This window comes from Zalophus californianus, chromosome 15 (genome assembly GCF_009762305.2).
Source record: "Zalophus californianus isolate mZalCal1 chromosome 15, mZalCal1.pri.v2, whole genome shotgun sequence".
NCBI classification, from domain to species: Eukaryota; Metazoa; Chordata; class Mammalia; order Carnivora; family Otariidae; genus Zalophus; species Zalophus californianus.
This window is the reverse complement of record NC_045609.1, coordinates 6,322,309-6,345,255: the sequence shown is the minus strand read 5'-3', so window position 1 is coordinate 6,345,255 and position 22,947 is coordinate 6,322,309. Positions and strand designations below refer to the sequence as shown.

Below are 22,947 nucleotides of genomic sequence, written 5' to 3'. Positions count from 1 at the left end.
TGCTCTGTAAGTGTTTAAGAGGCTCGAAAAATCTACCAGGAACACTGATTATTACCAGAAAGGAAGAAATACTTTGACTTTTAATTGGTCAAAATGGCGTGTGATATTCAGAATGTAGTAAGACTTACTTGTATGATCCAGTTTTATTTCCTCGAGGAGAATGTCAGCATGTCCAATCCATCCCTATTTAGCTTTTCCATATTTGAGGGTTTAGCCAGGACATCGAGTAGGTGATGTATGGCAAAGAAAATGGTCAGTTGCATTTTTTGTTCTGAGATAGGTTCAAGAGCTGTTTACCAAAGTTTTGTGTCTTTCTTTTGCTTCTGTCAAAGGCCGAATTATCTTTCCATATGTAAAGCTCCGTGTCTCCAGACTCTCATGGAAAGTACCATAGGCAACCTCACCATTTTCAGTAGAATTAATTATAAGTCATGGCTCATGCAGCTTTTGTCTTGCTCAGCCCATGCAAGTGAAAGGGAAATGTGGAAGGATGAGGTATGGTTTATTTAATTGTTTTAGACCTCACAGGACCAACATCAAGACATCAGTGTGTCCTCTCAGCCTCCTAGTAGCTGCCCATAGGATAAGGATCAGAACTTCTTTTTCATTCAAACAGCTTTGATGGAGCACCTGCCAGGTGTGGTAAATAAAAGGCTTGGCTGAGTATTTAGAAACACTCCCACTCTGTGCAGACTTCCTAAAAAGACTTTGAAATTTTTTGGTGTTGTTTCGGGGATGAGAGAGAGACAGATCTGGCAAAATTTTTATGTCAGAATAATGACTTACATGAGTATTGTCTGTAATTAGTTTTCCTAAGAAATTATTGCATGAACAAATAGGCAATAAATGGCTATATTTTAACTTAAAAGGACCCACTTTACCCCTACACACACACACACACACACACACACACACACACACACACACACACACACACACACACACACACACTTTAGCCCAAGAAATAAACAAAAATCAAAATTCCCTGTAAACTTCATGTGTAGGTTTGAAGTTAAAAAAAAAAATTGAAGGGGCGCCTGGGTGGCTCAGTTGTTAAGCATCTGCCTTTGGCTCAGGTCATGAGTCCCAGGGTCCTGGGATCCGAGCCCCCCCGCATCGGGCTCCCTGCTCCGCGGGAAGCCTGCCTCTCCATCTCCCACTCCCCCTGCTTGTGTTCCCTCTCTCGCTGTGTCTCTCTGTCAAATAAGTAAATAAAATCTTTTAAAAAAAATTGAGCTGTAGCTCCCTTGCCTAGAGGGATATTAGAATTAGATCCTTCTAAAATCAAAGGCAGAGCCTCCATTATTTTTCTGTATTTCCACTTTGGTTCACCAGGGTTTGGTTCTGATAGGACCAGATAGCTAGTCGGCTGCTATCTGCCTGGGACTACTTGCCCTAAGGGGGAGGGGTTCCTGGTTCCTGGTTTTGAGAGTGAGCTGGCAGAATGCCATACACACACACACGTGCACGCACACACGCATACACATATACGGATATACGCACATATGTATGCCTTCCATATATCTACATACGTATGTGTGTATATCCGTATATCTACACACATGTGTTAATTATATTCCATTTACTTTCAAATCAAAATGTTAAGTCAATTCATAATAAAAGACACCTATTTCGTAAGATTAGGAAGAGACGTTGAAAGATGTAACCGTCAATGTCTTACATGTCACAAATGTCATCGTAGGGTTGTTTCTTACGTCAGCCCTTCATAAAAAGCTCAAGGTTTAGTATTAAAATGTAGTTTCTTGAAGACATTTCTTTTGGGAAGCTAGAATCGTTCTTCAAAAGGCAGAACTCTGCTGGTCTGATTTTATACAGAGACAGAACTTAGAGAATCTAGAAAAGTGTTTCTGCAAGGGTGCTTCCTGGACATCTGCATGTATATAATTGAAGGCACTTGTTAAGAAAGCAAATGACCATGAACTAGCCCAGATCTACTGACTCCTGATCCCTGGGCTGGGGCCTCGGTGCATCCATTTTAACCTGTCCAGAAGAGTAGATGTTTAGGTAGATGTACCCTCACTCTCTCTCCCTTATATGGGTAAACCTTTTCCCAAAGAGAAGTCCATGGTGGTGGGGCTAGAGTACACATGTTCTTAGTTGTCTGAAGGGAGGTGCCTGTAGGTGGGAAAAGCCACCTTCTGCGACAGGAAATCCTGATCCCGTTCGCACCGTTGCTTCTAGTCCCACATACCAGCGCAGCAGCTGGGCGCGCCCAGGACTTTGGAAACACCAGGACTTCTCCACTCTTGCAAAATCAGGCACCCTTCCTCTTCTTGCCCTTGGTCCACTGCCCCTGCCTTTTCCGGATAAGTGCCTTTGATTCTGCGCTTATCTGTTCCGAGCATGTGAACTACCATCTCACTGATTGTTGTGCATCTTCACATAACCCTGGAAGTGGGGTTTGGACTTCTGATACTCAGGCATTAGAACATAGCTAGTGTGAAAAAGAGATGGCCTCGTTCTTTATTTACTTACCCCTACAAGCTTTTACGCATGATTTTAATATCAAAGGAGGATATTAAATCTCATTCATGTGAATTATGATGAAGAATAATTCACAGATGAAAAAAATCCGCCGCGTCAATGGGTAGATAAGATAGGGATTGTATGCCTTTTGTGGAAAAAAATACTATTAAAAAAGATAAATAAGACAGGTGTCAATGAGAGAGAGCACACGGTTAGAGCATTAACTTGAACCAAACGCCACCCGACAGCGTCTTCACTCTTCTCTTCCTCGTGCGTTCATTCCCAGATCTTGACGTAAAGCTCTCTCTGACTTTTATCTCCCCACTCCCTCATTTAGAATCCAATTTAAAGTGAACACATCAGAAGACAAAACTTAACAACTCAAAGTCTTAAGAACTCAAAACTTAAGAACTCAAAGATCTCAGAACCGAATTCAGAGTTTTAATGTTCCTCAATTGGTTCTTACATCTGCCCTTATCAGAAATCTGAATGGCATTCTCATTACTTCTCGATTTAGCTATTATTTGTACTTTTAAAAACCTCAGTATGAAGGAGCCAAGGGTAAAATAGGGCAGATGGAAATATTTGCAAATGGATGCACTTCTGGAAAATTCTACAGTCTGTGTGCAAATGGAGTAGAGTTTTGTCACGGGGATTCCAGGCTACTTCTGTTCTGATCCTGTTTGTGGCAGCAGGTAACTCTGATCTTACCAGGTTCCTCATTTTTAAAACCAGGGGCTGAATCTCTGAGTGATGATTTCTTGTTATTGGAAATCCTTTGGTTCTTGGAATTATGTAGTGTTCGTTGTACATTTGTTCATACAGTCGTAGATGGTTTACAGAGATAGCAAGCCCTCGGTGTCTCTGTGAGTTCACTGGGAGTGTGGCTAGGTGAGCACATAGGGCAGGTGCTAGTGCAGAAAATAATAGTCAATGTCAGCCTTTTGTAGATCCTCCTTGGTCTAAGTGTAGGCCAAGGACCTACGCTTAATTGAATGTGAATCCGTAGACTTCCTATAGAGCTATTTCTAGAACAAAAATACCTATTTTAATTCCTTTTCTTTATTAGATATTTATGACATTGTAGTTATGTCTCTGAACTCCTCTCTGATGTTATTGAACACCTGGAATGACATAGCACTTCCCCCGCCCCCTGCCAGAGTCTGTAATATGTGGTCTACTGCTGCCCCCAAATTGTGGTTCATAAGATGGTTCATAAAAGTATTGCTAATTATAGGAAAGTAGACTATCGTTCAATATACCAATATATTTACGATCCAGAGACCCCTTTGGAGAATGGTGAAGGTGATGAAGAATTTGGATTTTTAGCAGCAATTTAAAAAATTCATTAATTCATTTACTCAACAAATCCTTTCTCACCAGAATCTTTAATTCTTTGACCATGTTACATTTATGGATGACTGGAGTGAGGGGAGATATTGAGCAAGACATTTCAGGCATGATGAATTTTATCAAAGGAGAAGTCAAAGGTGCTGCCAGGTCCTGAAAGCTAATATGAAAAAGAGTTTGATGGGCTGGATCAGTAGAGAATTCCTGGATCAGTCGAGAATGCCTAGTTTGCTGGAAGGCTTCTTGCCCACACAGGTATGGTCACAACTGAATGTATCTTCCTTTCCAACAAATCTGCTTCTCTAGAACGACCAGCCTAGTTTGATGGGCTGCATCACTAGAGAATGCCTGGGGAACTTTCTGGATGAAGGGACAGTTAGCAGAGATCTGAAGAACAAGGCAGATAATAAGCCCAGTAAGGATTTAGGGAAACTGTTCTAAGCAGAGGGAATGACTTATGTGTAGTTCTTTAAGGCAAGAGAGAGTGTCCTTTTTGAGTAATTAAAAGAAGACTAGTATGGTTGTAGTAGGAGTCCAAAAAGGAAAATGGAGCATGAGGCAGACCAGAATTTGAGTGGGCTTGAGAGTCAATGTAAGGATGTCAGTCTTACTTAAGGGAAGCTATCTAAGGGCTTTAAGAAGCCCCACTTCGGGCTCCCTGCTCAGTGGGGGCAGAAAGCAGAGAATATAATCAGTTTGTTTGTTTTTTTTCCCCTGTAACTTTTTATTTTGAAATAGTTTAAGACCCACAAGAATTTGCAAGAAAAGGATAGAGGACATTCGAGTACCGTTCACTCCGTTTTCCCAATGATCATAGTATGTTATATAAACTGTAGTGTAGTGTAAAAACCAGGACACTCATGTCGGTACAATGTTATTAACTTCGGTACAAACCGGATTTGGATTTCACACCTTTCACATGCAGATGTTTGTTTTGTTTTTAAGACATCGCTGCAATGTGTAGGACAGACTGAAATATGGATGCCGGGGACTGATTTGGAGATTAAGAAGTCTCCAGATCAATGCCAAGGTCGCATGGAGAGCTGAAGGCACCTTAAAGTAGCAGTGGCATGGAGATCATGGGGAGCAGAGAGATTCTTGGAAAGTGGGAGAGGTAGACACGGGCAGGGGGTGTGAGGGAGGGGAGAAGATCAAGGTTGGCTTCCAGACTCCTGTTTTGAGCAGCTGGGCAGGTGGTGATGCCGGTAGTCAAGGCCGGGAGTTCTAGAGGAGAAGCAGATTTGTTGGAAAGGAAGATACATTTAGTTGTGACCATACCTGTGTGGGCAAGAAGCCTTCCAGCTGGCATCCTAGAAAGAAGTCTGGTGGGACATGTACATGTCCCATGTACATGGGACACCTAAAGTGTCATCAGCAGAGAGGTAGTAATTTCAGCAAGATTATCCAAGAAGAGTATGGTAAATGGTAAATGGTAAATTAAAAGAGAAAAAAGGCTTAGCACAGAGCCCAGGGAGCTATAAATGTGAAGTTGACAAGGAGGAGGAGTCACAGGAAGGCGTGGGAGGGAAGAGCAGAGAGAGAGTCAGAAGGGGGCGGGTGGGGGTGGGGGGGAGGGAGGGGAATGGGAGGGAGGGAGAGCAAAAATGACTAGGTTGATCTCGTGCAGACAAAGGAAAGAGTATTTGGGAGAATAAATATCCTGGTGACTTCTGTCTCTGGTCTGCCTTCAAGCAAAGACGTAACTGAAGATTTTCTTGGGGCTCTCGGTGTGTGCCATTCTTTTATTCTTAGGGCTTAGCGTTTACAGTTTTTCAGACTGCACTTCAAGAGAAAGCATGGTATTTTCTGCCACATTGTTTGTGTCTTCCAAGATGTGATTTTGGACAGACAATACTTGAATCATGCCGTATTTTATTGATTAATTTAAAGGGAACAGGAACTTAAAAACTGGGGAGAAAAACCAGTAAACTATGCGTAAAAGTTGAGGTTTGACAAAACCCAAACTACTTTTATATGTGACCCTGTGATTAAAATATATTTCCCACGCTATGAAATGTGTGTGACAGTACATATGCCAACACCCAGACAACTGAAATCAGATTTTGGAGGTGGGTCCTGGGTATCTAAAAACATTTCCCCAACTGACTCTACCCTCCCCCCATCAGTCCCCAGTGTGGGTGGAGAAGAATTGGAACATAGAAATATGCTGATAATCTTAGGTGAGAACATTCTCTATAGTGACTTAAAGATAGGACCTAGGGCGCCTGGGTGGCTCAGTCGGTTGAGTGTCTGCCTTCGGCTCAGGTCATGATCCCAGGGTCCTGGGATTGAGCCCCACATCGGGCTCCCTGCTCAGCGGGGAGTCCACTTCTCCCTCTCCCTCTGCCCCTTCTCCCCCCATTTGTGTGTGCTCTCTCTCTCTCAAGTAAATAAAATCTTAAAAAAACAAAACAAAACAAAGGTAGGACCTAAAAGAACCCTTATTGATATTGCTATAAAGTAGGGCAGACCAAATATTTTTTTTCTGAAAAAAAAAAGGGGGGGGAACAGGTAAAGAAATAGGAGACAACAAATTTGGGGTGAACCCAGTGAATTGGGAAGCAATCATCACAAATCCCAGAGGGGATTCAAGGTTGGAGTTGGTGAGGCAGGGGTTTGGTTTATGATAGATTTATGTTATGACAAGCTGAGTGACCAGTTCAGAATAATAAGCTGGAATAATGTCTTTGAAGACCATTTGATATTAGATGGGGAGTAAAGGTCATACCAGTTTAAGTGGCAGATAACTGAAGGCTGAGCCAAGGCTTAGTTAAAAAAGTCATGCAAGAGGGGCGCCTGGGTGGCTCAGTCATTGAGCGTCTGCCTTCGGCTCAGGTCATGATCTCAGGGTCCTGGGATCGAGTCCTGCATCGGGCTCCCTGCTCTGCGGGGAGTCTGCTTCTCCCTCTCCCACTCCCCCTGCCTGTGTTCCCTCTCTCGCTCTTGCTCTCTCTGTCAAAAAATAAACAAAATCTTTTTTTTTTTTTAAAGATCATGACCTGAGCCAAAGGCAGACGCTTAACAACCGAGCCACCCAGGTGTCCCCCAAAATAAATAAAATCTTAAAAAAAATCATGCAGGAAAATGCTGGTATGCTGTGAGAATAAATGGAATTGGATTTTGCAGGAGGTATGACATGGCACCATGAGAAGTTGAAAGTTAGTTTTAGGATTTTTCATTTTGGAAAGGAGGCAACATTTTGGGGGTTCCCACAGTGCACTATGGAAGCTGATTGGGGGTGTTTCGAGAGGGTAAGAAAACTATTTGCCCGAATTTTGTGCAAGTGCGCAATGGAGCATCTGGTCCTTGGTATTTCAGCAGAATCCCAAGTGGGCATAAACTGAATGTGGAGAGACAGGTGGCTTAGCATGTCATCATTTAGAAAAAAGTAGACAGAAATGAAAAATTATAATTAGGGGCACCTGCGTGGCTCAGTTGGTTAAGCATCCGACTCTTGATTTCAGCTCAGGTCATGATCCCAGGGAGGTCATGAGATCGAGTCTTGCATCATACTTAATGCTCAGCAGGGAGTCAGCTTAAGATTCTCTCCCTCTCCCTCTGCCCCAGACCCACCCCTGCTCATGGATGTGTGCACGCTCTCTCCAAATAAATAAATAAATAAATAAATAAAATTATAATTAAAAGTTTATACTGATGGGATACCTGGATGGCTCAGTCGGTTAAGCATCTGCCTTTGGCTCAGGTCATGATCTCAGGGTCCTGGGATCGAGTCCCACATCGGGCTCCTTGCTCAGCGGGAAGCCTGCTTCTCTCTCTGCCTGCCACTTCTCCTGCTTGTGCCCTCTCTCTCTGACAAATAAATAAATAAAATCTTTTTTAAAAAAGTATTACTTATATATGTACCCTCCACCATGTTTTCAAAAGAATTTAAGGTTGCTAAGAAGCTGGGTTTGATGGCAAAATTATCCATAGGTGCAAGAGATAAAGAACACACGTGGTAGTAAAGTTTCAAGAGTCAAAAGTGAAATGAGATCTTTATTTTATTAACTACAAGCATGAGCTTTTCTTTACTGGCCTTCAAAACTCCTAAATACTATCTTCAGTATAGAAATCTTAATGATCCTCATGGTGCAGCCATTTCTCTGAATGGTATCATTTACGATACAATTCTAAGCCCAGGAAATAAATGAAGGGGAGGGTAATGAGGCTTCTACGATGTCGAATGAGTCAACGTATGAATAATATTGAGTCACTTCCCTGTTCTCTGTTGGCTGCTTTTCTGCATAAGGGCTCTTGGTCTGCAGGAACTTGGTCTGAGAATCAAATCTGTAAACCAAGATTTCTTGTAGGGATCATGCTGTCAAGCTGCTAACAGGCGTATTCCCCGCACACCGAGGGATCCTTCTCACTCCAAAGATGGCCGTCCAAGTTTGGTTTAATTCATGCTGATTTCGACTTTGCTCTGATAATTGGAGGAGCCCAGGCTCTTCAAGTATTTCGGATTTCTTTTTAGACAGATAATGTTGCCCTCGCTCTGTGTACTCTTCCCACCGTGAACTTTGCAGACTTTAACAGGGTCTGCTTAGAATATATGATATCTGTGTGTTCTCTGTGTGTTTTTAAATGTGGAGGATAACAGCAATGGTAATAAGTCTTACTGGCTTTCTTTCGAGTACTTCTGTTTCCAGGTGGTTTCAGTTGCCGTGGTACCCTTGTGTTTAAAGTAATCTGAGGAATAAAGCCATAGTAAAAGTATTTTTAAGTGATCAAAAAAATTAGCACAGTGGAGAACAGTGCCTATTGTGACTAGTCTAAAGCATAATATTCATTTATGATGAATAATTAAGCTACAAAGACCAGTGATTTAAAACCATTCATATTGGGAAATGTGCCTTTGGCAAGAATCAGAAGGAAAAGTTAGCCATTCCTTTTCCTTGAAACCCTTCATTTCCCTCCCTTCCCTGACCTATACTTGGCTCTTTCTGGTATTTTCCATCATATTTGTGAGCTCCTCCCCCTGGACCCCAGTCCCAGGCTGGTTGGGTTCTCTGTAACTTCTTTTTTTAATGCTATGGTCCCCCCAAGTGTCATTGCCATCTGTCACCATACAACACAATTACAGTATTATCGACTCTGTTCCCCATGCTGTGCCTTTCATCCCTTTGACTGATTCATTCATTCATTCATTCAAGTGAAGCCTGTATCTCCCACTCCCCTTCCCCCATTTTGACCATCCCCTCAACATCTTCCCTCTGGCAATCATCATACAGTTCTTTTCTGTATTTATGGGTCTGTTTCTGCTTTTTGTTTTTTGGTTTGTTTGTTTGTTTTGTTCTTTAGATTCTACCTATAAGTGGAATCATATGGTCTTTGTTTTCTCTGACTTATTTCACTTAGCGTAATACCCTCTAGGTCCATCCATGTTGTCACAAATGGCAAGATCTCATCCTTTTTATGACTGAGTAATATTCCAGTGTGTGTGTGTGTATGTATACATACCACATCTTTTTTATCCATTTCATCAGTCTATGGACACCTGGACTGCTTCCAAATCTTGGCTACTGTAAATAATGCTGTGATAAACACAGGGGTGCATATATCTGTTCAACTTACTGTTTTTGTTTTCTGTGGGTAAATACCCAGTAGTGGGATTACTGGATCATAGGGTAGTCCTAGTTTTAATTTTTTTGAGGAACCCCCATGCTGTTTTCCACAGTGGCTGCACCAGTTTGCGTTCCCACCAATAGTGCATGAGGGGAGGGTTTGTTTTTTCCCACATCCTAGCCAATGCTTGTTATTTCTTGTCTTTTTGATTCTAGTCATTCTAAGAGGTGTGAGGTAATATCTTATGGTTTTGATCGGAATTTCCCTGGTGATGAGTGATGTTGAGCATCTTTTCATGTATCTCTTGGCCATCTGTATGTCTTCTTTGGAAAAATGTCTCTTCAGCTCATCTGCCCATTGTTAATTGGATTTTTATTATCACTATTATTATTTGGTGTTGAGCTGTAGAAGTTCTTTATATATTTTGGTTACTAACCCTTTGGCAGATCATATCAAATCATGTATCATTTGCAAATATCTTCTTCCATTCAGTAGTTGCCTTTTCATTTTGTCGATGGTTTCCTTTGCTGTACAGAAGCTTTTTATTTTGATGTTGTCCTAATAGTTTATTTTTGCTTTAGTTCCCTCACCTCAGGAGTCATATCTATAAAAATGTTTCTATGGCCAATGTCAAAGAGATTATTCCCTATGTTTTCATCTAGGAATTTTATGGTTTCAGGTCTCATGTTTACTCTTTAATCCATTTGGAGTTTATTTTTGTGTATGGTGTGAGAAAGTGTTCCAGTTTCATTTTTTTGCAGGTAGCCGTCTGGTTTTCCCAGCACCATTTGTTGGAAAGACTGTCTTCTCCCCGTTGTATATTCTTGCCTCCTTTGTGACCAGATAAGTGTGGGTTTACTTTTGGACTCTCTGTTTTGCTCCATTAATCTTTGTGTCTACTTTTGTGCCAGTCCCCTATTGTAGTTTATCTTGAACTCTGGGATTATGACACCTTCAGCTTTGCTCTAGTTTCTCAAGATTGCTTTCGCTCTTTGGGGTCTTTTATGGTTCCATATAAATGTTAGTATCAGTTGTTCTAGTTCTGTGAAAAATGCTCTTGGTGTTTTGATAGAGATTGCCCTGAATCTGTCGAGTGCTTCAGGTGGTATGTTAACAAAATACTACCTTTCCCCTCATTGGACCTGCAGTAAGTCCCATAGCTTCTACTTGCAAAATATACTTTGAGTTTATTTACACTTCTGCCCGTCTCTGCTGTCCCCTTCCTAACCTCAGCCATCACTATATCTTGCTTGAAAATACCGCAGTAGCACTTTCCCGAGCTTTCCTTCCTCTTTCCTACTTGCAGTTGTCTCAGTTCATTCACTGCAATCCTAAGTGACCTCTGAAAAATACAGATCAGACCGTGTCATTAATTATCCTTGTTTCACTCTGTTAGTTGCTTTTCATTTCACCAAGAATCCAGTTCTTTCTCACAGTCTTCAAGGCCCCGTCTAAACCAGCCTTTAGAGAGGTCCTTATTTCAGAGCCCAAGGAGGCCTTCCTCCTGAGTTTGCGTTCAGCATCCATTTTGTAACCGTCCAAACACTTTCTCTGTTTGAACAATATTATTTGTGTGTTGACCTCTGTGTCGTGTTTCCTCTCCTACTAGAATTGTAGCTCTGAGAAGACAAGGACTCTGTTTCACTCATCCCTGTGCACCCAGTGCCATATATGAGGCACTCAAGACATGCTTGGTGGATGGATGGATGGATGGATGGATGGATGGATGGATGGATGGATCTAAGGGTCGGGTACCTGCAGACTACTGTATAAGACTGTAAACCTGGAGTCTTGAAGAAGGGCTGTGGGATGGAAATGAAATGTTACCATCAACCATTTTGCCAAGTTGCATGACTGACTTGTTTCTGGAAATTTTTATTGGGAGGATAAGGTGAGACAGCATGTCCCAAAGCACCTCAAATAAAAATACTGCAGGGGCTTTCTTCTTGGCAGCTCTCCTTGTACCTGGACTCTGCCCATGAGGAAAGTTAGCGTTCTCATGGATTCTTCCCCTCTTCACGTCCATTTGGTCAGTTCACGTTCTGCTCGCTCCAGAGACTGACAAAAATGTAGAACCTGGGAGGGGCTGTGTGCAGAGGGTTTGTCTAGCAGTCCCTGGATTTTCAGTAGCCTCTTCTCACCTGTGGGTATCAGAACCCAACCACTCCATAAAGGAGTCCCTTGAAATCTTGGCAACCACTGACTTGGGAGTATTGTACAAGCCCTGCCTCATTTCTGCCCCCTGGATCCTTGTGTTCCATCCAACTGCCTCAAGCTCAAGGGTCAGTGTCTCAGGCTCCGTTCTGTGCTTTGGCTTCAGTCTTTTAGCTAGGCGTCTCAAGATCCCGCTTTAACCCAGTACTCCACGAGCTCAGCAGCCAGCTCTCCTCCCTTCTATAGCCTGTTTAAGACTTCTGGAACCTAGGGGCGCCTGGGTGGCTCAGTTGGTTAAGCAACTGCCTTCGGCTCAGGTCATGATCCTGGAGTCCTGGGATCGAGTCCCGCATCGGGCTCCCTGCTCGGCGGGGAGTCTGCTTCTCCCTCTGACCCTCTTCCCTCTCGTGCTCTCTATCTCTCATTCTCTCTCTCTCAAATAAATAAATAAAATCTTTAAAAAAAAAAAAAAAAGACTTCTGGAACCTTGGCCTGGCAAAGCCCTGATGTCTCCCCTCTTTGACTGGCTGGAATCATTCAGACAGTTTTAGATCAGGTACCTACAAATATATTGTTTGCAATTCCAGTACACTCTGTGTTATGAGCCCTCTGTCTTCTGTATTTATTTATCATACTCAACCTCCTTGGCTTCATGGCCTGCCTAAATTTCTTTATGGCTTCCCTGTTTCTTCTTGTCCTTCACTCACTGATGACTGTGACCTTATTTCATGAGGGACACATTTGTGGGAATGGTTTTCAGATTTGTAGGTATGACTTCGTTCCGTAAATACTGTGCTCATGTCAGCAGCTACTGTAGCTCACCTTTTCAGTCATTTTGTGGATAGTTATGGTTGCGTTTTGAGCCCATCAATCACTATTATCTGTATTTACCTGCAGGGGCAGAATTTGAACCTAGAATCGTTGCACTGGAAATATAATAAATATTCAAATAAATATTTGCCACTGAACAGGACAGACTCCTGAAAGACAGTGTGGTACAAGGGGATAAATAAATAGTGGATTCAAGTGACAAAATCACATTTATCTCCCTCCTTCCCTTCCTCCTTTCATTGGCTTCTTCGGCAAAAATTTAAAATAGCTAACTCATTAAATTAGAGTGCAAAAACCATGATATTAACAGGTTTTGTTAGGTTTGTCAATTCTACATATCAGATTTCTACTGTAAATATACTTAATATGGAAAGCATTTAATGCTTACTATGTTATATTCAGATTTCTCTGAAATATATTTATATTACTTGTCATTAATTACACTAATTACAAAATGGCGACATTTTGGATTTTTTCTTGGAATATTATATTTCTGTCTTATAAGCATAATGGGAGGTCTCTTTTTATTTATTTATTTATTTATTTATTTATTTTAAAGATTTTATTTATTTGACAGAGAGACACAAGGTGAGAGAGGGAACACAAGCAGGGGGCGTGGGGGAGGGAGAAGCAGGCTTCCCGCGGAGCAGGGAGCCCGATGCGGGGCTCGATCCCAGGACCTAGGGATCATGACCTGAGCCGGAGGCAGACGCTTAACGACTGAGCCACCCAGGCGCCCCTCTTTTTATTTTGAATTTAAAATACAGACATTCACCCAAACGGACAGTAAACTTTTGTACAAATTATTCCCCCCCCCCCATTTGAATTGTATATGAAGTCCATCTGAGGCAGGCTTCTAGGAAGGAAAGGAGAAAGAGGGAAATGGAGTGTCCTCGAGGCCAATGAGAGGACAAGTGTGAACACACTGGAGTCAAAATGAGTTGAATTCCGTTGCTGAATTCAAGGGATGGTTCTGTCTTAGTGGTTATCTCCCTGTGAGAGCCACAGGATATGTTCGAACTTCTCTCGTGTGGAGAAGGAATGAGGTCAGAGAGGGAATCTCCCGGAATGAACCATCACAGAATTTTCTTTTTTTTTTTTTTTTTTTAAAGATTTTATTTATTTATTTGAGAGAGAGAGAATGAGAGATAGAGAGCACGAGAGGGAAGAGGGTCAGAGGGAGAGGCAGACTCCCCGCCAAGCAGGGAGCCCGATGTGGGACTCGATCCCGGGACTCCAGGATCATAACCTGAGCCGAAGGCAGTCGCTTAACCAACTGAGCCACCCAGGCGCCCCATCACAGAATTTTCTTATACTATAGAATTGTTGTCAAATGACCACAGTTCCCTGCTGATACTGGTGCAGTGGATTTATGGAGTCTGCCCAGTGGCTGAAGGTCTGAGAAAGAGAGAGACAGATACAGAGAGAAGCAGAGAGAGAGAGACAGAGAGAGAGAGAACGAGAGACCACGAGAATATGAATGTCTGTGTAATGAACGGAGGTCGGAAACGTGTTTATTTCAGGCGGAAGTCAGTAGACCCGAGTTCTCCTTTACTCTCTGCCACGGACTTGGCAGGCATCTGACCCTCTCGTGCCTTTGTATTCTTATCCGTCACGTAGGGATAATAGTAACATCTGTTCTACCTACTGCACAGGTTTGTGGCAATAATGGAATGAAATGTTAGATGGGGAATTGTTTTGAAACATGCGGTGCTCTCTGCAGATAAAAGGTCATATTAACCAAGCGTAGCATTCTTACTTTTGCAGAGGTAGAGCTAAGTGAGAAAGAATGTTTGCCTTTGGATTTTATAATTGGGATACTTTATTCAAATTACCAATACAATTTTATATCGTGGGCTTGTAAGTGAGACAGTTTAGTAGAGTGAGGCTGAGAAGTGAGATGGGTTTATCTTTATATCCTGACTCTCACGTGTCAGGTACCAGTTGCGGGACACTGGACTGAACCTCAGTTCCCCCACGGCAAACTCAGCAAGTCCTTGTGAGATTTCCGTGAGCTAAGGCTCCTCGCTGAGGGACAGTGATTAACCATGTGATGAATGGTAGCAACGGTAGTGTAACTACTGCTATGATCTCATGCTGTCATCATTGATTAACTTTCTACACTTTGGTTAAGAAGCCTGGAGACCACAGAGCTTTTACAACCTGGAGCATGATTGTCTAGTTTTAAAATGTGCATTGTTCAAAAAAGAGTTTCTCAGTATACATGTCCTCTCCCTTCAGGCCAACTCAAAGCATCTAATGTATTAAAGACCTAATGCAAACTAAGGTGTTTGGAGAGGAAATGGAACCACGTTCATCAAAGTAGAGCATCTGCTCCTGAAGACCTGCGGGTCAGGGTAACGAGGCTAAATTTGGCTCGACTCTCCTGCAAGCATCACCGGAGGAAATAATGAGTGACCCAAGTTGTAATTTCCAGCCAAGAGAAAATATACACTATTTTGGGGCTGGGCAGTTGATAGAGAAACATGTTATTTTCCTGCTGCTGAATTCAAACAAATGGAAGGTAATTTAAAATGTAAGGCAATTTATCCCAGAGGTTAAATCTGAGAAGTACCTGAACAACAGGAAATTTTTCTAAAATGATTTCTTTGATGACCAGCTTTAAAATCAAGCCATTGGAGTCGTTGAAATGGCAATGTATAAACACACAGTGATGACTGGGTTTTCAAGAGCTAGACAGAACATCATGGCACCCGGTCTATGCCCTAGAGGCAGGGTCCCCCTGGGTGATGAGGAACTGCATGGGTGTTCATGGTGTGATCAGCTTGACCTTGTTGGAAACAACTACATCCTAACTGATCTCAATTGTTTGAGTGTTTTGAGAGAGAAACAATCGCTTCAAAATGTTGAATTGTGATTGAGCATGTAAATACATGTCAGATGTTCTCTTCCTGATCATTGCTCGGTTTTGCTGTTTAGGGATCTAAACTTTAAAAATAGAGTGAATTCACAGTAGACCAGGCCACATAGTTCTTACAGTCTGTAATGTAACACGGATGGTCTTATTTATTCACATGGAAAGCACTTGATGGTACTTCTGTGAAACCCCACATTTCAACTTCCATGATATGAAAGAGAAGTTCAGAGGATGGGAGTTTGATCTGGGCTCTTTTGGAGACTGTTCTATTTTAAGTTAGTCTCACTACTGTGAAGTAGCTGTAAAATGCATCTCTAGAGGACTGCGAATGACTTGAATAGTTGAATGGAAGGCTTTCACATTGACTTTTTGGAAGTTGGTGAACACGTACAAAGAACAATAATTTCCTTTTCCTTTAATTAGTGCGAGTCTGCTCCATCTGTTAACATTGAAGCAGTGATTTCAAGAGCTACTTCATATTGTTCCTAGTTAGTCTGAATGAGCACAGAGTATTAGTTAACAAAGGGAAGGCTTATGTGATATTTGGGCACGTAGATTTAATGGGTTAACCATCTTCTCCTTGCCCCAAGCATTATTTTTTCTTTAGAATTAAAATATCTCAATTTCATTTAGATACTCATCTATTTTAGAACCATAGGGTAAATGTTAGAAGGGAAAAGGCAACTGGAAATTATTTGCAATGCGTGTAATAGACAAAAGATTCGCAATGCATGTAATAGACAAAAGATTAATAGATAATTAATAGATAAAAGATTCATCAGAACTATGTTGCTATCATATATTTTGGCCCAGCGATTCCTGTGTTTTGTATCAGATGCTGATTTTTGGTCTGAATGCTGCAAACCATTTTGATTTCTTCACGACCGTTTTTGCTACAAGATGGGAGAGCCACAACAGAGTTGTTTGATGTGAAAATACAGTCTGAAACTTGTTGAAAGCTGATTTTCACTTTTGAGGAAATCTCTCAATTGGTCAGTAGCTTTGCAGGATTAAATGTTATCTTTCAGAAATGGGGGCTGATTGATATTTCTTTGCTCTCAGCCAGCTTCTACCTACAGAGCTCATTCAGGAAAGCCGTCAGACAAGAAATAGGACCCATTATTTGGACAGAATTGTAACCACTGGGGCAGCGAGAAGACGAATCCAAGAGTTTCTCTTGCTTACAAGAGAAATTCGGTGACTCCCGAATATTTCACAGCAGATGGACGGAGTTACCCTGTTGCAGTGACTCCCCACATTAGCGACTTTTAAGGGGCCCTGCGATGACTTTATCTGAGTAAACCACCCATGGAGGTTTGGACTTCTGAGGTGCCACCTGCAGAGACTATACTTGAGGTCAGGGTGGCTTTGAAACTGCATTTAAAATACTGCTTCTCCTGACACATGAGTGTAAAACGGACCACTGAGAGCTAGTGAGATTGTGAGTCTTGTTTTTGCTTTTGTAGCCAAGAAGCTGATTGCAGAAGGTTTAAATGACATTTTTCAACTGCTTTGGCTGATTTTCACTCTTGGTAATCATAGTAGCTTTGACTATTTTTTTAAGTGCCTAAAAGTCTTTGTCAAAGGGAGGGACCAGTTATTAATTCTCACGTTTCTGGGCGCGGCCCGCTTGGTCATATTTGCTATTACCTGGTGCGTGTTTGGCATGGGAGAGAGGCTGTCAATGGAGAGAAAATTCTAGGCCTCTGAAGATAGCCTGAAATCGGAGAAGAGACCTCGTTCTTTCCTAATATGCAAGAGTTGTCTGAGAGTCAGTGATTCAAAGTCCAAGAGAATGTAGGATTTATGAGACAGGGGTTCTCCCTATTACCATGGTAATAAGTTAGAGCTTTAGCATCCATTAATCAATGAACTACATGGCAGAAAACCTCCGTGAAGCCAGTAATATTTTAAAGTACATTTGTGTTATTTATTTTTTATGTTTGATCCATCGCCTGTCAACCACACCTCTTCTATTCCTTCACTGTGCTCCTGAGGCTTTAGAAAACACTGAAGCTCTCTCCCAGTCTTCAAGGAACTGTGAGACCCGCCCCCTGCCCACCTGCAGTCTCTTTCCCCGGTCCCCTTGCTTCTTGTTCACTCTGTCCTTCAGCCACAGAGGTCTCCTTTCGAGTCTCTGGACAGATCAAGCTCATGCCAACCTCTCGACTTAGAATGGTCTTCTCCACAGTCTTTGCATGGTTGGATCCTATTGTCATGTAGTCCTTAGTTCAGAGATGCCTTCATGAGCCACAACCCCCAGCCTGGAACAACCTTCCCCACTCTTTGAAATAAGGCTAGCCCTGCATATCTACTGTTAGCCTACTCTGTGGTAACCACAATGTACAATATCCTTTGGTTAATGTTGAGAAAACATTGTTGAGGCTCCGTTTACTGATAGTGAATATTGCTGGCTTCCTTGTTAGAGAGGTGGGTGCACATTTCCCTACACTTCCCTAGAATTGCCCATTTTTACCTAAGATTGTGTCGAAAGACAGTTTCTATCAAATATTCTTTGTGTCTATTCAGGAACTTTCTCTGCAATAAGTAAATGGGGATGTGGACTTTCCAGTTCATTTTCTAAAACTTGAACATTTGGAAGACCCATGGCTGGAAATCCTGGCATTAAATTATCTGGGGATATTATGCCACCTAATGAAATTTTTAAAGAAGGAAAAGATTGTCATGTTGGTTTCAGCACTTATAAATTAAGGCACATTAAATTCTTAGGGTGTTAGAAAAATAATCTATCTCTAGCGATGTGCTGGAGCCAACTCTTACTGGCTCATATAGGAACTGCTTGTTAAATTTTGAGGAATTTTGCAAGCAGGTTGACTTTACATTAGTAGCTTGAAATTGGCTATGGTGGGAGTATTTATACCATAGAAATTGGCAAATGCTACAATACAGGGTTTTTTTGTTTTTTGTTTTTTTTTCCTTCTGGAGAGCCAGTTTACCAGCACACCATTATATATGGCCAATATTTCAGAGGCTGACAACTTGATGATGACAAATCAATAGGGCTAGCTCAAAATAACTAAGTTCTTGTTATTGTATTTGTATTTTGAAAGCCACACATTTGGAGCATGTAAGAAAAAAAATTTTTTTTTAAGAAAAAAATTTTTTAAGAGATTGTTTATACACAGAAGCACACAGGAAGGATCAAAAATCAAGATCTTTGTATTTGCTTCTTACAGCCCCCCAGGTCGGGCTGCCGCATGCATGCAGCAAGTTGTTAAAATACGTGCTCCAAGAGGAGATAGCCACCTTCTGGAACTTGTGAGAGCAGCTCTCCCCAGCTCCCACACCGATAACACAGCTCACAGGTCTCACGTGCACCATCATATTTTAGTTACAGTGAGCGTCTTCGACTGTTTCTTCAGGGGAAGAAAAAGATTCACAGGATTGTGAGGTGGAGGCTCCGATTGATTATAGTCTATAGGGTTGGAGCAGGTGGAGACTAATGAGAGTTGACCTAACATTTCAAGCTCTCCGCGAGAAAGGACTTAAGGGAAAATTGCATGAAGAGGCAGGGCGTTAAGTGTTTCTCACTGCCCAGAACATCTTCGAGTTACACTACACAGGGGCACGGGATGGTTGATTTGTGATGTTTCAGAGGCGAACGTGTTACTGGACAAGACTCATGCGAGGGATAAATGATAAGACGTAGGTCGTGTATTTCTCAGTTTGTTTTAAAGTGACAACAAATGCATAGATGAACACCTCCAATGTGTTTCTTCAGAGACTTAAGACTGAATGTCCTCCATTTAAAAAGACATGTGAGATGCAAGAGCCTCTTGTAGTTCCCCTTCCCCACTGACTTCGTGGTAAGCATTTGGAAAATCTGGATGATTCTAAGAGATTGTGTTAGACTGCATTGTTTTTCACCTTTCCTGATGTCTTCGTGAAACAAGTTAATAGCACTACTGATGAGAAAAGAGAAAGCAGCTTTCTTCAGTCATCCTTGGACTGAGCAAATTATTTTTTTTTGGAAGAGGGCTTTACTTCTAAGCTGGTGGCATTTCTAGGGCTTAGATTTTTAATGGAGCACTATAAATATTTCCCAAAGGATAAGATACCATCTGTAGCTAAACAACTTGGGATTCTGGCATTGATAGCATCCAGGCTTTATTATATTAGAAAATATGAACCTGGGACGCCTGGGTGGCTCAGTCGTTAAATGTCTGCCTTCGGCTCAGGTCATGATCCGGGGGTGCGGGGATTGAGTCCGGCATCAGGCTCCCTGCTCGGCGGGGAGTCTGCTTCTCCCTCTCCCTCTGGTGCTCCCCCTGCTCATGCTCTGTCTCTCTTTCTGACAAATACATAAAATCTTTAAAAAAAAATATGAAACAATCGATGACCTCGCTCTTCAACACAAAGAAAACAAAGGAATTTTTAGTCAAGAGGATATTTATACTATTTTGATTAAAATTAAGTTCCTGAAGATCAAGGAAGTCCTGATGTTTGCTAACATGATCCTAGAACAATAGATCTCAGGAGTGACTTTAAAGGTGCTCCTGCAATTCTTGAGGTCAGAGATGGTGAAGAGAATTAAGAAAGGAAATTTCATGAAACTCATAGATGGGAACAGAGTTCTGCATCTTGTGTTGAAGACTCAAGAGAAACAGCTCTTTACCTCAGGGGAAATAGAGTTTTGGCAAGCTGAAATTAAACAAACAAACAGCTAAGCAGCCCTGCCTGACTAAAGTAAAAGTCTCACTTTTAAAATAGTCTATTCTGAAGTCCCTAATGACTGGCTGTCTCTTTATTAGGTGAAAATTCCTACCATTAGTATTTAAACACAGACTGTATGAGCAAGAATGTATTGTAAAGAATAATATTGAATATGCCAATAATAGCTAATCCGTATTAAATATGTCACTATTTAAATGAGAATTAAATGAGATTATTTTTTATTTCTTCTCATAGCAGTTGCTTTTTATAAACTACCTTTAAGATGAAAGATTTTTCAATATAAAAGAGCATGCCCATTCTAGAAAATTTTATCAACTGAGAAAAGTAGAAAGAAAAAAATACATAGTTGTATTTACTTATTTATTTAAAGAGAGAGAGAGAGTGAGTGGGCACAAGTGGGGGGAGGGAGAGAGGGAGAGAGAAAATCTCAAGCAGACCCCACGCTGAGCACAGAGCCCGACGCAGGGCTCGATCTCACAAACCATGAGATCACAACCTGAGCGGAAACCAAGAGTCAGACACTTAACTGTCGGAGCCATGCAGAAGCCCCTATAATTCTGTCACCAGAGGCAACTGATGCCAACATTTTATTTCCTTCTAAAATTGTTTCAGGTCATGATTGCATACTCTCTTACTACCCATTTTTTTTTACTGCTACTGCAGTTAATCCTATTACCACCTTCTTCACTGGCCATTTTACTGAGAGTCACATTCTGTTTGCAGTGGTCTTCATGTGTAATTCTGTCGAGCTGGTAATTTGTTTCCAATTTTACTGAGAAATCATTGACATGTGTCGTTCTCTGAGGTTAAGGCAGACAGCATGGTGGTCCGATTTACATTTATTGTGAAATGATGACTACAGTAGGTTTTAGTTAACAACCATCATCTCCTATAGATACAGTAAAGAGAGAAAAGTTTCCCCCAACAGTTCTCTCTCTGTGTCCCAGAGCGGTGTTACCTGCGGTCATCACGCTGTGCGTCACACCCCCGTACTTACTTACCTTCTAACTGCGAGTCTGTGCATTTTGATAGCCTTCCTCCAATTCCTTCTTTTCCGATTCCCCACCTCTGGTGACCACACATCTCATCTCTGCTCTGTGAGTTTGGTGTGTGTGTGTCTTTGTAAAATTAGATTCCACATGTAAGTGAGATCACACACTATTTGTTTTTCTCTCTCTGACTTATTTCACTCAGCATGATGGCTTCAGCGTTCATCCAGGTTGTCATCAATGGTAGGATTTCCTCTTTTATGGTGGAACTATATTCCACTGTGTGTGTGTGCGTCGCGAGTGCCTGTACATACCACGTGTCCATCCATCAGTGGACACTTAGGTTGTTTCCCTGTCTCGGCTGTTGTAAATAATGCTGCTGTGAACATGGGGGTGCAGATATCTTTTCAAGTCAGTGTGTTTGTTTCTTTTGGTTATATTCCCAGATGTGGAATTTCTGGATCATACGGTAGATCTATTTTTAATTTTTTGAGAAACCTGCCTACGGCTTTCCACAGTGGCTGCACCAATTTCCATTTCCACCAACAGTGCACGAGGCTTCCCTCTTGTCCACATCTTCACTAACACTTGTTACCTCTTGTCTTTTTGACGATGGCCATCCTAACAGATGTGAAGTGATATCTCCTGGTTTTCTCTTATTCTAAATTTCTCTTTCATCTCTACATTCTGTTATAAAATATTCTCTTCCTCTAAAAACAATTCTGTATTCTGCTTTTTCACTTAAAAATAGTATAAGAATTTCCCCCATGCCATTAACAGTCTTCATAAACAATTTTAGTTGCATCGTAACCGTCCATGCTAAGTGTAGTTTTCATAATGGTAAATTTTCACTTGTTTTAATTTTTTATATATACCTTTTTATTATTAAATACCAAAACCATCACAAAACATAACATGTGATGGCGACAGTCCAGTTGGCCTGAGGTCTAGAAGAAAAGGCACCCGGAAGTGGGGAGGGCTAACGCTTTAGTCAGTATTCACGACTCAGGTCGTTTCTTTGAGAACCACTTGTGAGGCAGATGTGGACAAGGACCAGCTCATAGTCAGATACTTGTCAAATTAACACTCTTAATATAAAATTCCAAACATGCTGCTTTCGCTCTGTGTTGTTAAGGTCTTGCTTTCATCTTATCTCCAACAGCTTTCTGATTAGGCTCCTCCTCACAAGACATTTCTTGGTTTCTCTTTAATTTTTGTATCCTTAGGGAGTCATTTGGAACTTCTTCTCCCCAAGAATCAAATTATCACCATCTTTAAGCTCTGCAAAATTTTCCTGTTAACCACTGAATCCCAATTATAGAATTTGTAAATATCTTCCCCACTGACTGCCTGTTTCATCCATGTCTAAATCCTGTCATGTTGAAAACCATCCTGTTCAATGGTTTTATCTGCCCGGTTACCTCATTTTAAGCCACTTGGAGAAATAGATTTTCTCTGAAAATGTGTAAGGTATGGATAAAGAACTATCACATTTCTACCCGTTCTTTCAAACCACGAATTAGGAATCCAATTCTTATCATGTTTTTAACCAAAATATTATTCTTGAACACCCGTACCCTAGCGTTATAGTAGACCCTTGGCATAGAATAGAGAAAAATCTAATGATCCCACCCTCATGGAGCATAAAGTCTTCCTGATGTTCTTTTATTATATGTAGAGATAGTGATAATAGCGTTTGTTCCATAAAATTCTCTTGTATCTTTTTCACATTTATTCTTTAATTGCAAACATCAATTTCAAGTGCTTGTCCATTGGTTTTCTCACAGTCTTTGTGATTAAAACACATTCTCAAACAAAATGGTATGCTGTGCTTTTGCTTGTTTTTGGTTGGTCACACCTGCATTCAGTGATACTTTGTTTGAAGGAGAATTTCTCAGTGCCTTTCTGATGGCCACGGAATTACTTTGTTCTCAGGTCTTTCGGAAAGTGATTGGATGCCTAACAAGAACATGCCCTGTAGTGTGCCAGAACACTGTA

The 22,947-nt window shown here is 41.4% G+C and overlaps 1 protein-coding gene across 2 annotated transcripts in view; it reads left to right on the top strand.

Moving 5' to 3' along the window:
- PRKG1 (protein kinase cGMP-dependent 1) overlaps positions 1-22,947 on the top strand; it is a 1,248,815-nt gene that overhangs the window by 148,309 nt on the left and 1,077,559 nt on the right. The window lies entirely within an intron of this gene.